The 15,175-nt window shown below is 38.3% G+C and overlaps 1 pseudogene across 1 annotated transcript; it reads right to left on the reverse strand.

Moving 5' to 3' along the window:
• Positions 1–7,203: 7,203 nt before the first annotated feature.
• LOC143738589 (Ig lambda chain C region pseudogene) lies at positions 7,204–14,686 on the reverse strand (annotated as a pseudogene). Its single transcript, XR_013203917.1, has 2 exons — positions 14,650–14,686; positions 7,204–7,654 (listed from the first exon to the last, which is right to left on the reverse strand). The product of XR_013203917.1 is annotated as an Ig lambda chain C region pseudogene (transcript).
• Positions 14,687–15,175: the final 489 nt, after the last annotated feature.

Below are 15,175 nucleotides of genomic sequence, written 5' to 3' on the forward strand. Positions count from 1 at the left end.
TAACACTGACTGATGTGTTGTGATGGCAGGTTGTTTTGCTGAGATCATTCTGACTCAGAGTCCATCCGTGAATCTGGCGTCTGTGGGAAGCAGCGTCACTCTCAACTGCGGGTCCAGCAGTTCTAGTGTATCATCCTATATAGGCTGGTATCACCAGAAACCCGGACAAACACCCAAACTCCTGTTCTCTGATGTTGGTAGCAAAGTGTCTGGAGTTTCTGAGAGATTCACTGATGGGAGATCAGGAACAAACTACATGCTCAATATTAGAAATGTCCAGCCTGAAGATGCAGGAGATTATTACTGTCAGCAGCGTTATACTCTTCCATTAACACAGTGATACAGAGCCGTACAAAAAACCCTTCAGTGAAAGAGGAACTGCTGATTTAGACACACACTGCACACATATTACACTATGACTGGAGCCAGTTTTTCAAGTTCTGAACACAAAAACAAAATCTGAGGTAAGATTCACAAAACATTCACTGTAATGAATGTTTTGAGCTAACTTAAAAAAAATAAGGCAACCCATTTCATTCAACTTTTTAAGTTAACTCAACTCATCCCCTCTACTTAAAACCTACTTAAAGTGTTTTGTTCATCTAAAGAGTAGCAGGTAGTCTTTTTAACTTAAAACTTTGTAGGGTATGGACCAATCAGACACATACTATTTATTCATTATATACAAAGGTTTATGAAACTCCTCACACAACCCAAATGAACAAACACAAGTGAAAGAAACAGTGTCATGTTACAGGGCATGATAAGGAGATTTTACGACCTCCGAGGAATGTGGCCACATACTCAAGAGAGAGACTATGAAACAGAAACCCTCTTTAAAACAGACTTTGCTGCGTTAATCATAGACTAACTGATCTATAAATGAACATGCATAAAACTGTGAAAGAAACAGTGTAAATGGTTTACTGTCTCGTGTACTATTAGGTATATATTATGGTATGTATCCTGGTATACAACCAACTAACGATCAATGTAACCTCACCTGTATAATGCCTCCTACCTAACTAATCCTCATTTAATGACTCACACTTTGATGTACATCACCTTCTTCTAGAATGCAGTGTGGATGTGTTATAGCTATTTTAGCATTAATGAAGGTATAATCATATTATGGGACAAAGATCCGTAAATCAACTAAGAGCCACTTTCCCTCTCAGACATGTCCCCTTTCTGATTGGTCGAGTTCAACCCTTAGGGGAGGATCTTCTCCAGGCCTTATTAGAGACAGTCCACATGTGACCTCCCTCTCTTAGTTCTTTCATCCAGCCGGAACACTGTTCTGGTGTTACTGGGGAACCCCCTTCCCCCTCCACGGGGGCCCCAGGGCCCAGCAGGATTCCAACCAGATATGGGCTCAGGCAGGAGAGAGATGACTCTCTCACAAAGAACCAAGGACAATCTCAAGAGTTTAGGAAGAAAGACTCCAACCAACAACGACTCCAATCACCCATCCTTCCGACTTCCTCACTTCTCCTGGGTGCTCGGCGTGGCCTCAACAGAGTCCCAGGCCTTCACCAAACCAGTCATGCGTTCCTGGAGAAAGAGAACGCTCAACCAACTTCCACTTGACACTGCCGGAACCATCAACGACTCCAATTTTCAACAACTTCAAGAATTGTTCCCATTACAAATGCAAGTATTCAATTCAATGAAATGTGAAAATGAAATTCTGATGGTTCTTCTCATAGACCCTCTTCCGGTTTCCAATTTCATCCTATCACTAACCTATTTATGTATTCATGTGTGTATGTTGTTTAGTTTATTTATATTCATATAAATATCTATATTTAGTTAATAAAACTTGTACATAATATGTATTTGGTTCTGTTTTGTTTGCAATACAAGTCACTTTACGATCACGGTTTTTGCTACTGGCTCAAAGTACTGTACAGGCGAAGAAATAATTATTCTTCGGTGGCCATGGAAGATACCCTTTATTAGAATAAATTAATAATCAAAAGAGTTCGTTGGAAGAACTGATTAATTGATTGTAATATTAATTCAGCCACATCAAGTTAATCCAATTAACTGACCCAAATATTTATAATTAATAATAACAAGATATTATTGATTATTAATATTTCCAAAAAGCTGAGTTCCTTACAACTTCTTGTCAAAGCAACTAGACAATGTTTCGAATTTTGCAATGCAAGCATCTACAATCCTTGTTTTTTAATTTTCAAGCTACACAACATGAACATAATTAGCCTCTTAAAACGTCCAGGTTACGATTGTAACCTCTGTTCCCTGAGAACATTATATTGGGGAATGCCCTCCACGTGAACTGGTGTGTGAAAAACTATCCAATCACAGCAATCAAATTTGACCAGTGACAGCCTATGACATCACTTGTGTGACCCGGATGTATAAAAGGGGGCCTAGAGAACATGTCATACACTTTTGTCTGAAGGGACTGTTTTGTCTGATTTGCAATCACCTGAAAAAGGTAAGAACAATTATGGCATGTGACATGCGTTTCAAGAAGTGTGTAGATCCGTGTTTCAGGTTTCTGACACCAGGTGACACACCCAACTTGTGCGTTTATTGTTTGGGCGAAGAGCACGCACGATCAGCTCTTGAGGGATCTGATTGTGCAGAATATGAGAGTTTTCCTCTTAGAAAACTCCGCTCTCGTCTGGCCCTCGTCTCGAGGGAAGAGCGACAGGCATCTGGGCCCAGTGGTTCGGGTCCGGCTCGTGCTGAGGCACTGCGGAGACTCGGATCATGGGGTTCCCAGATGGAGCTCGCTGATGAGTTTTAGAGGTTGTTTCTCTCTCATGCCCGTCAGAAGCTTGCGAGGGTGAGCTGCTGGACGAGGATGTGTTATCTCTTACATCCTCAGATCCAGCAGTGAGTGCTCGGCTGGCACCTAGCCCGGGAGAGCAGGAGATGGCTGATGAAGAAGAGGTACAACCTGAATCCTCTCAGCCTTCCTGCCCCGCGTATGATGAGCTGTTGGGTGTTATGGAGCGCACTTCAGCGATGCTTCAGCTGCCATGGGAGTGCATGAAGGAGCCGTTCACACCAGGCTGGATGAGCGGTTCTTTTCTGGCAAAAACTCCCCAGCTCCCGTGAGCCTTCCAATCCTTCCTGGTCTGCATACTGAGATCAAGAAGGCACGGAAGAACCCATATTCTGCACGCATCCATCATCAGCAGCGAGCAAAATACGCTGATGTCGAGGGGATGCGTCAACATGGGTATGTGTCGATGCCCCCAATCGTCTTGACATTCGCAAACTATCTCGCTGCTGGAGAGGCATCTGCACTAGTTAGGCATCGGCACTAAAAGCTCCGGCCCTGCCTTTTAAACCACACAGGATGATATCTCCCCTGAACAGCAGGGCATTCGCGGTAGCAGGTCAGGCTTATACACTATGTCAGTGTTACAGGCATACCAAGCCGACCTGCTGAAGGATTTGGATCAGGAGCATGGTCTCTCCCCTGACACAGTGGACGAGCTGCGCTCCCCTCTAAGGGAACTAGAGGCACACAGTTTAGCCTTTTCACCCGGACAAATAAATTGCAAAAGTTGCAATGAGGAGAACATATCAATCAATCAATCGGCCTGTATTTCGGACTTTCGACGCAGGCCACAACAACTTCGCCAGGCTTTTCTGTCCCTGGCCAGACCCATCCAGTCTCTGCCGATGTCTTTTCTGAGCGAGTCCTGGAGACACGAACATAAAGCTCAACACAAATCTCAAACTCAACTCAACTTTATTTATATAGCACCACTAAAAACAAACAATTGTTGACCAAGGTGCTGTACACTATATCAGACATCATTAGCATTTAAAACCATGTACAACATAAATTACAAAACACAGAACAGACCAGACACAGCACATATCAGCTACAATTATAAGCCAAAGAAAAAAATGGGTTTTGAGTTTTGCTGTAAACTCAGGCAGTGAAGAGGCAGTTCTAATAAAAACAAGTAGGCTGTTCCAAAGTTTTGGTGCCCCAAAGGCAAAAGCTCGATCTCCTCTCATTTTCAATCTAGCCCGAGGAACATTTAACAGTCTCTGGTTGGATTACCTAAGAGACCTTACAGAATTATGAATTAATAATAAATCAGACATGTATACAGGAGCCAATCCATTCAAGGATTTAAAAAACAGCATCAAGACTTTAAAATCAATTCTGTAACGGACTGGGAGCAAGTGCAGAGCTTTCAGAACTAGAGTGATGTGATCTTGTTTGCGCACACCAGTAAGGAGCCTGGCAGCTGCATTCTGTACCATTTGCAAACGGTTAAGAGGTGCTTGCTTAATGCCCAAATATAGGGAATTACAGTAGTCAAGCCTTGTAGAAATAAAACCATGAATCACCCTTTTAAGGTCCTTAAAAGAGAGAAATGGTTTAACTTTAGCTAGGACTCTGAGGTGAAAAAAAACTGGTCTTGACTACAATACTAATCTGTTTGTCAAATTTAAGAGTACTCTCGAAAGACACGCCCAAATTCTTCACTAATGGTTTCACACATGGAGACAGAAGGCAAAAATTTAAGCAAAGTGAGCTAGCAGCTTCTGATGGTTCAAAAACTATAATCTCAGTTTTGCCTTCATTAAGGTGAAGAAAATGTAGGGACTTCCAAGCCTTTACCTCCACTAGACAAGCCAACAGAGTATCCAAACCCATGTTATTTGCTCCCAGGGGCAAATAGATTTGGGTATTGGCATACAGTAACTGTGAAAGGAGATGCCATGTTTCCTAAATATCGACCCCAGGGGAAGCATATACACCGAAAATAAAATCTGGGCAAGAATAGAGCCTTGAGGGACCCCACAAGTAAGATACACTGCATTAGAAGTAAAGTCACCAATGCTAACAGAGAACCTTCTACTACTCAAATAGGATTGAAACCAATTTTAGGGTATTTCCCCAAATGCCTATCCAGTGCTCCAAACGTGAGATGAGGACAGAGTGGTCAATAGTGTCAAATGCTGCACTCAAATCCAACAGCACTAACACAGCAGACTTGCCATAGTCAAGGGTCAATAAAATATAGTTTAAAACTTTAACCAGTGCTGTTTCTGTAGGATGGTTTTTCTTAAAGTCTGATTGGAACAACTAAAAAATCTTTTTTTTATTTAGAAAGAGTCATAAGATGCAATGGAGATATTTAGCCTAATATCACTTATCTTATCCACAATTTTTTTCACAGCCAGAGACTCTATGGGGACCAACAGAGTGGTTAACAAACAGCAGTATTTATGGTGGAAAAAAACACTCTTTGATTGTGATGTTTTTCAATCAGATCTGAGAAATACTTAAACTTTGCAATTTTCACCACATTCTGATATTGTATCAGATTGTCCCTTAGTATTTCATATGAGACTTGCAGCTTCTCTCTTTTCCACCTTCTTTCGTACCTTCTGCAGGCCTGACGAAGAGCACTATCATCATTGAGCCAGGCCTCAGACTTTAATTTGTGTTGTTTGGCTTTCATGGGAGACAAAGAGTTTAAAATATTAGCGGAGATGGTGTTGAAATGATTAAGAAAATCAGCAATGAGGCTCAAAAATTCTTTGGCTAATAAATTAGCTGGACAACACACATGTATGTTAAAATCCCCAAGAATAAACAATCTATCAAAATTGGGGATAATTCCCCCTAAAAAGTCTGAAAGTTCATTGATAAAGTCTTTTTGAGGTTTAGGTGGACGATAAATGACTGAAATCGTCACTAGATTAACAAATTCCAAGACAAATGATTGAAGGTCATGGTAAATGGTGATGATCAATCATTGTAATTCAGTAAAAATATCAACTCTGACAGATACATAACGTGAGTCTGCTGTTCCTGAACAATCTCCTGTGTGTTTTGGTTTTGTGGATTAATATTTTGATTTTGTCACTATATATGAGTAATTTGTGTTTGAATTTCTGCAAAATTGACAACTTTCCATTCCACAAAAGGTTCTTTCTGCTGAAAAAAAAGGTTCTTTATATTTTTACAATGTTCTTTACACTGAGAAAAAAATATTATTTTCAGAACTGTTCCCTGAAAGGTTATTTGGGAAACCAAACAAATGTTCTTCTGCGGAATCACTGCGGAAAAAAAAATCCTTTTGGACCTTTGTTTTTTAAATATTCTTTCTTTTATATTAGATTAATTTTAATTACTGAGAAGTTATAGTTTTTGTTAACAATAGCAACACTCAAACACTGTTTCAAAATGACTTTCTTGTTTCATAATTTACTGTGCAGGTGTTTTCATGCTTCACCGAGTGAAAATTATTTGGGTTTTTGAGATGAAATACTTTATAGGGAAGTCAACATGTCTCACAATGTGACTCCATCTAAATTTATTTATGTATTTTTTGATGCAGACCCCATAAGATTTGAGAGGCTAGATTTCATTACAATAACATTTATTAGAATATTTGTACTTCTAAACACTGATTTGTAACGGCAGGATGTGAAACAGTAAATGGTTAAACACAAATATTTTTTTCTAAAATAACACAAAAGGACTCAAAGACAGACACAGTATTATGTATTTTATTTGAGTTTTTTGCCGAAGCAGAAAACAGGAATAAAGCGATATTTGTTTTATAGGCCAAACCTGGAAAAATCTGATAAAAAATAGTACAAATTTAAATTTTTGAAGCCTTGCCAACAGAATGAAAGCCTCATAACAAAGATTGCATCATTTTATAGTTGAATGGCCCTGAGATTAAAAATAGCAGTTTTAATGGGTTTCAATGGGGAAATTTTTGTCCAAAAGGCGCTGAGTGGGAGTATTTTGTGTAACTAGTGCAAAAAATATTTTTTTAAGAAAATGGCGGTGAAATAGTAAAATTCCACAAAAAAAAACATACACCTGTGCCAAATTTTATGCCCATAACATGTCCATAAGGATGCACAAGACTAAAATGCATGTTTGAGCTGTTTTAATTGAAAGCAACAAATCCTAAAATATGTCAAAGCCACTGTTTTGTCTCAAGATGCACATCAGTAATGTTTTTTCTAAGGCACGTTTAAAAAAGCTACTTAAATGTCCTGATTGAACTAAGGCCTAATCCTGGTTTATTCTAAGCCCTGTCTGAAACCAGGACTTTATTTTAGATTTCTTTCATTTAGCAAGAACTATTTTGGACCCCCTTTTTAGATTAAATGTCTTTAACTACAAAATGTATTTTTCTCAAATAACACAAAAGTACTCAAAGACAGACACAGTATTATGTATTTTATTTGAGTTATAACAGAACATCACAGCATGCTCTTGTGTGAATGAACTCAGAGAAGCAGAAGTGAGACGTCAGCCAGAAGGATGAAGCAGAAGCCAGAGGAGAGACTGAGCGGATCTACTGATCTGAACACTGATCTCTCCTCAGTTGTGCAGTGACTGCCGGCTGGCCGCTCCGTGTGACCTCACAGCTCACTGAGACGCTCTTCATCCACTCCTGCTCAGAGAGAGTCAGGCTGCTGCTCCAGCTGTACAGAGCGTCCTTCTGCAGGATCCCAGCACTGCTCTCCTGAGCCCTGCTGCTGCCGTCCACCTTCCAGCTCAGGCTCCAGTCTGACGGCAAGCCCTCGCTGGCCACACACAGCAGTGTCGCTGTGTTCAGAGAGGAGATCTCTGCACTGGACGGGGGCAGGATGATCACTTTAGGAGGAGTGTTGCCTGAGAGAAGAAGAGCAGCGGGACCACAAACAACTCGCTTAACAAACAGATTCAATTTATTACAGATTAAAGTGACAGAAAACATTTCTACCATCAGCTTAAACAGACTTATATAATAAAAGGCCATTTAAGTGCAATTAAAGAGAGAGACTTTCATGACTATGTTTCTTAACACACTTCAGTACGCTTTAAAGAAGTGCACTTATTTTGATGTATTGAAAAACATTGTAAAGCACATGCAGAGTATTTCATTATAATTTCAACTCTAGTGTGTTATTTGATATTACAAGTTAATATATTTTAAATGTTCTAACTTGCAGCTTCATCTTTACAAATGTGTAATCACAAGTGTATTTAAATACATGATGGGCACGTTTCAATAGAAATTACTTTAAAGTATCTTTTAGTTTACAAAAAAGTCAGTACATGTTAACCATATTTCAAAGACAATTTAATGAATTTTGAAATTACATATAAAGATGTAATTAAGCCTAGCTTTAGTAGGTTAAAAAGCAGCTAAAAGCAGCTAAAAGTTTAGCTAATTGCATTTCATATGAACTTATGCCATAATATATATTTTCTTTTAAATAACATACAATTAAGTGTCTGAAAACATAAATTTTAGTTCACACTGAAGTATATGTTAAAGCATATTATTATTTTGTAATAAGTATTCTTAAAAGTATCCTAAATTGCACTTTTTTCCAGAAGGGAGGTGTAAAATATACTTTAAATTGTATTATATATTATAATTTTACATTTTAAATTATTTTAAAATAAATCTTAATATTTTAAATGAGAAATTCTATATAGTGTATTACAATATCTGTTTTTCAAAACAACAAATTTATATTTCATGAATGAGTTTTACAATTGTTTTATTTTAAAGTAGGTTGAAAATCTATAATAGCTTATAGTAAATGTTGAATACAGGTATTTTATTAATTTATATATTTATTCTAAGTAGTATGTCATATTTCAAAAAATATTCTTCTCATGCTTTTATGTCAATATTTATCAAATTAATCTCTTTTCCTGGTCAATACTGGTGAAAATGTTCAAAACTTTTTTGTAGTTAAGAGTTTTGTAGTATGTCTGTATTATCATCCCTCACATATAAACCTAATAGAGCAGAAGTACAAAAACCTCCTGAACGCTTCAGTAGATGCACTGTTCACTGCATCTCCAAAACAACATCTTTCACTTCATTTGCTATTGTGGTCAATTACAGTTCAATAAACACATTTCATTTTTTTAAAAAGGACAATTTTTATAATATATGATTTTACATTTAAACATTGCAATCTAAACTGCAGTTGATTGACTGATGGTCAACTACTGAAGTCATTATAGTAACCTTGGAAACTCTTGAGAAATAACAGTTGATACTGATATTAAATCTTACAGTAAGTGTAGAAATTACATTTGATAACTACATTTGAAACTGAATTATTATTATTTATTTAAATCAGTGTGCCAGATTTTCTCCTGAAAGGAAGCAGCTTTGAATATGTGCAACACCCCTTTGTTTAAGACGGACTGTCCGCCGCTCAGGACTGTAAACAGCAGGTCTCGTCTGTTCTCACTCATTCTCAGCAAAGATGACTGCAAACGCTCTGATTATCTGCTCTCTTCTGCTTTCTCTTGCTGGTGAGATTAGTGTTGAATATTCAGAGCATTTTCAGAAGTGCTTTATAAATGTTGTATCATTCTTCTGATGTATTGTGTGTTTGACTGTAACACTGACTGATGTGTTGTGATGGCAGGTTGTTTTGCTGAGATCATTCTGACTCAGAGTCCATCCGTGAATCTGGCGTCTGTGGGAAGCAGCGTCACTCTCAACTGCAGGTCCAGCAGTTCAGGTTTAACATCCAGTTTAGCCTGGTATCACCAGAAACCCGGACAAACACCCAAACTCCTGTTCTATAGTGTTGGTAACAAAGTGTCTGGAGTTTCTGAGAGATTCACTGATGGGAGATCAGGAACAAACTTCATGCTCAATATTAGAAATGTCCAGACTGAAGATGCAGGAGATTATTACTGTCAGCAGCATTATGATTATCCATTAACACAGTGATACAGAGCCGTACAAAAACCCCTTCAGTGAAAGAGGAACTGCTGAATTTGACACACACTGCACACGAATTACACTGTGATTGGAGCCCGTTTTTTTAAGCTCTGAACAGAAAAATTGGGGCCAGATTCATGAATCATTCTTAAGAATAAAATTAATCTTAACTGCTATCTTGTCATTTTTTAACTTAAGAATTTTTTAATATTTAGTATTCCCAAAAATACTCCTCAAGAATGTTCTTATCTTTCTTAAGACTGTTTTTGCGACATCTGCATCTTTTGACAAGCTCTTATATTAAAACATAACAATTTGTAACTTTAACATTAAAAACGCAACACTCATTACTAAACTCTGGTCAAAGCAGTTGCTGCAAAAACAGTGTGCAAACTTATTATGATAATTACAGCAATCTGCAGGCAGCTGAAAAAGCTGGACTGAGGTGTTTTATAAGGTTGAGCGCAGTGTTCCAGAATCTATCCGAGGATCGCTCTGTTTGAATACTTGAATCCCTATGTCTGGTCAGAAGGTCGAAGTACTCTCACGAAGTCTCCCTGTTAGATCAGCCCTAGAGCTGGAGGCGCTCCCCTTATTATGGTCCTTTTAGAGTACCCAGCCTCCACATAGCTTTGAGCACTGTGTAGATCCAGGATCGAGTAGAGTTACTCCCCTCCTTTGCAAGGATTATAAAGCGCTATGCTGAGTTCTACTGATGCCCGTCTCTATGAGCCGGTCTGTGAGCAACTACTGCCATTATCTGCAGTCCTCCCTATCAGATGCCTCTACAAGTTGAGGCAAATAATGTTAGAGACTCCGTTTAGGAAACAGATGGGTGGTTGGCAAGACTATAGGTCAATAAATTAGACCAAGTCAGCCTCCCTGGTGGGGTTGCTTTTATGTCCCCCTCAGAAAGTGACTGGACGGGACTCCTTTTGGACCCCCTGGCCATATTCCCTTAAAGGAACCCCTTCCATGGAAGCTGTTGGTTTCCATCCATTGAGTGGCGTTGGTAGGCCTTCGGTTGTTTCTGAGGCCTCTTTGAGGCTTATAGCTTGGGCAGTGGCCATAGGGAATACTGTCAATGACAGCCTGTATGTGACCCGAAGGGAGAGTGTTTTGTCATTTCAGTGAAACTGCCATTTCTGACGTTTTTACACAGCCATAATTGCCATGCACTCCCCTCAGTATGGTGGCACTGATATATCGTTCCCCAATAGTGTCATCGATGCAGTACGAGTTCCCATTCGATAGGAAATGTTTCAGGTTGCGACTGTAACCTTTGTTCCCTGAGAATAGGGAATGAGACCCTGTGTCTTTCGCCATGCCTCGGGAACTCCTGCTGAACAGTCCTTTCAGACGATAAGTGGATCCCGTTCTCTAGCCGACCCTTATATTCTTCCAGGTCACACTAGTATTGACGTATGAAGTTTGACCTGTTGCCGGTCTAAATGAGTCCAGTGATTGGATAAGCGTTTCAGGTTCAAGAGGAGGCCTTCCCCAAAAGCGTCATCAACGTAGTGTCTTCAACGGCTCCAGTCGTAAACTGTGATGTTACTTCTGCAGCTTCCAGGCCCATTCTCCACCTCGGCCTGTCAGCACTTCGGCTCTTCTTTGGCTCTGTGCTCCCTCAGCTCCACCGTAGTCCTCCATCACACAGGATCCCTCGTTCCTCCATCTATGCCTTGTTCTCTCACCATCCTGGTTTCGCTACAGATTTCAAAACCTCCAGCTGCACCTCAACCCTCCAGCCGCACCTCAACCCTCCAGCTGCACCTCAACCCTCCGGCCCTTCGGCTCCACCAGGTCCCTGCTATGATGTCCCCCTAGGCCGTCTTCCTGCTGTTTTTTTACTGGAGTCTCCGCTTCATCTGGCTCAGCCTCAGTCGGTCATCCCTCAGGCTTCGTCCAGGAAACCTGTCAGGGCTCAATCTTGGCTCCTCCCTCCGTCATCCATCTTACTATTCCCCTCAGCAAGTCTCCCCAGTTCTCTGCCCTTCACCAGTTCCTCTTCCACCTCCAACACCCCGTCCCTCCCTCCCTCCACTCTGGGACTGTTGTTTACGGCACGAGGACTCGTCTAGTGGGAGGGGGGGAGTAATGTCAGGTTCAGTTTATGTATCAATGTGTTTGAATTCATCACTCTATGTTTCCTGTTTCCTTTCAGTTTAGTTCCCGTCTCCTTAGTAACTAATTCCTCGTGGTTTGTTACATTGGTTACTGACTATTCCCAGCTTGTTTGAGTCTGCTGTTCCTGAAGAATCTCCTGTGTGTTTCAGTTTTGTGGATTAAAGATATTGATATCGTCATTCTAAGTAATTCGTGTTTGAATTAAATTGAATTTTAATTGAAACTCTCCATTCCACAAAAGGTTCTTTCTGGTGGAGAAAAAATCTTTAGATTTTTACAATGTTCTTCACACTGAGATTTTTTTTTTTTTTTTTTTGAACTGTTCACTGAAAAGTTCTTCAGGGAACCAAAATAAGTTTCTTCTGCGGCCTCCCTGCGAAAAACTCCTTTTGGAACCTTTATTTTTTAATATTCTTTCTTTTATTTTAGATTCATTTTAATTACTGAGAAGTTATCTTTTTTGTTAACAATAGCAACACTTGCAAATGCTGTTTCAAAATGACTTTCTTGTTTCATAATTTACTGTGCAGGTGTTGTCATGCTTCACTGAGCGAAATTTATTTGGGTATTTGAGATGAAATACTTCATAGGGAAGTCAACATGTCTCACAATGTAACTCCATCTAATTTTATTTATGTATTTTTTGATGCAGACCCCATAAGATTTGAGAGGCTACATTAGATTACAAGAACATTTATTGGAATATTTGTACTTCTAAACACTGATTTGTAACGGCAGGATGTGAAACAGTAAATGGTTAAAAACAAATATTTTTTATCTCAAATAACACAAAAGGACTCAAAGACAGACACAGTATTATGTATTTTATTTGAGTTATAACAGAACATCATAGCATGCTCTTGTGTGAATGAACTCAGAGAAGCAGAAGTGAGACGTCAGCCAGAAGGATGAAGCAGAAGCCAGAGGAGAGACTGAGCGGATCTACTGATCTGAACACTGATCTCTCCTCAGTTGTGCCGTGACTGCCGGCTGGCCGCTCCGTGTGACCTCACAGCTCACTGAGACGCTCTTCATCCACTCCTGCTCAGAGAGAGTCAGGCTGCTGCTCCAGCTGTACAGAGCGTCCTTCTGCAGGATCCCAGCGCTGCTCTCCTGAGCCCTGCTGCTGCCGTCCACCTTCCAGCTCAGGCTCCAGTCTGACGGCAAGCCCTCGCTGGCCACACACAGCAGTGTCGCTGTGTTCAGAGAGGAGATCTCTGCACTGGACGGGGGCAGGATGATCACTTTAGGAGGAGTGTTGACTGAGAGAAGAAGAGCAGCGGGACGACAAACAACTCACTTAACAAACAGATTCAATTTATTACAGATTAAAGTGACAGAAAACATTTCTACCTTCAGTTTCAACAGACAAAATAATATTTTATAAATTTTTTCAAGATTAATCAAATGTAATCATATTGATGGATTTTTATGGGAAGCATGGAGTTAGTAACCAAGCTAGTGCATAACTGCTTATTTTTTTCTCCAACTTTAAATTGTTTTGAATTTGAATACATCATGAATTTAGTCCTCCAAACTAAAATTACATAAACATCATATTTTTATAATGGCTCTTGGTTAAATAAGTTAACAAAATACAAAAAAACATACATTCAAACAAGAGTTAACTACAGTATAATGAATGTAGATGTTAATGTGTTCTCAGTTCTTGTGAAAAAAAAAGTAGATTTAATTCTATGGAATGAGCACTTAAAAATCTGTATTTGCAGATAATGTAATAGTAATAAAATAAAATGCCACAAATAAAAAATAAAAGGCCATAAAAGTAGACTTTTAAAAAGTTGAATTGCAATTGAAAGATTTGCATTCAAGTACCTATTTAAATCATTATGTTTTAATAATGTCATGCTGTAATTTATCCCTTATTTTGATGTGTTGACTAATATACTAAAGCACATGAAAATATGATTGCTTTGAATTTTTACTGTGTGTTACTCTATATTACACTTAAAGTTTGTATTTAAATATATTTAAAATATATTAAGCATATGTTTAAATGTATTGAATTGCAGAGCTTCATTTTTACAAATGTGTAATCATTCAATAGATATTACATTAAAGTATATTTTAGTTGACAAAAAATGCTTGTCAGTTGATTTGGCAGTGCACTTTAACCATATTTCAAAGACAATAGAACTAATAATTATTAAATTACAAATGAATATACTTTAAATAGCCTACTTAATATACTTAATATAAAGTACTTTAGAACTACTTCAGTGGGTCAAAAAAAACACTGAATGGATTTCATTTGAACCTGAGCTATATATATATTGTTTTAAATAAAATTGCAATTAAGTGTCTGAAAATATTACATTAAGTTCACACACTTAAGTATGTTCTATTAAAGTACATTCTTTTTTGTAAAGTATCCTAAATTGTACTTTTTCCCCCACAATGTATTCAAATTGTGAAAATGTATTAACATTTTTATACAATGTAGTAAAATATCTTTTGGCCAAAATACTTTTTTTATATTGATATATTCTTCTCGTGCTCTTATAGCATGTCCATATTTATCCAATATATGTCTTTTCCTGTCCAATAATGGTGAAAATGTCCAAAAGCTAATTTGTAGGAAAGACTTTTGTAGTATGTGTCTGTAGTATTAACTCATACATATAAAACTGCATTAAGAAATACATACTGCATATCAAATAGAAATGTTTTCCCCAATACACAGGAAAAAAAACAATGTTTTTTTTTGTCATAAATTACAGATACATGACTAAATATCACAACATTGTATATAAAAATTATTAAATTATTTACTTACTGCCAACATCCAGTCTGGTGCCGCCGCCGAAAGTCCTTCACAGTGATACAAACTAATAGAGCAGAAGTACAAAAACCTCCTGAACGCTTCAGTAGCTGCACTGTTCACTGCATCTCCAAAACAACATCTTTCACTTCATTTAGTGTTGAAGTCAATTACAGTTCAATAAAATAATATATACATTTCATTTATAAAAGGAAAAATGTTGTAGCTAATAAACGATTCAACGTTTAAACACAAACTCTAAACTCCATTTGATTCACTGATGGTCAACTACTGGATGTTTATTATATCATCAGCATATCCTTGGAAATTCTTGAGAAATATCAGTTGATACTGATATTAAATCTTACAGTAAGTGTAGAAATTACATTTGATAACTACATTTGAAACTGAATTATTATTATTTATTTAAATCAGTGTTTCAGATTCGCTCCTGAAAGGAAGCAGCTTTGAATATGTGCAACACCCCTTTGTTTAAGACGGACTGTCCGCCGGTCAGGACTGTAAACAGCAGGTCTCGTCT

Source organism: Siphateles boraxobius, unplaced genomic scaffold (assembly GCF_051911475.1).
Source record: "Siphateles boraxobius isolate OS27281-9 unplaced genomic scaffold, OSU_SipBor_1 15, whole genome shotgun sequence".
In the NCBI taxonomy this organism is placed as follows: Eukaryota; Metazoa; Chordata; class Actinopteri; order Cypriniformes; family Leuciscidae; genus Siphateles; species Siphateles boraxobius.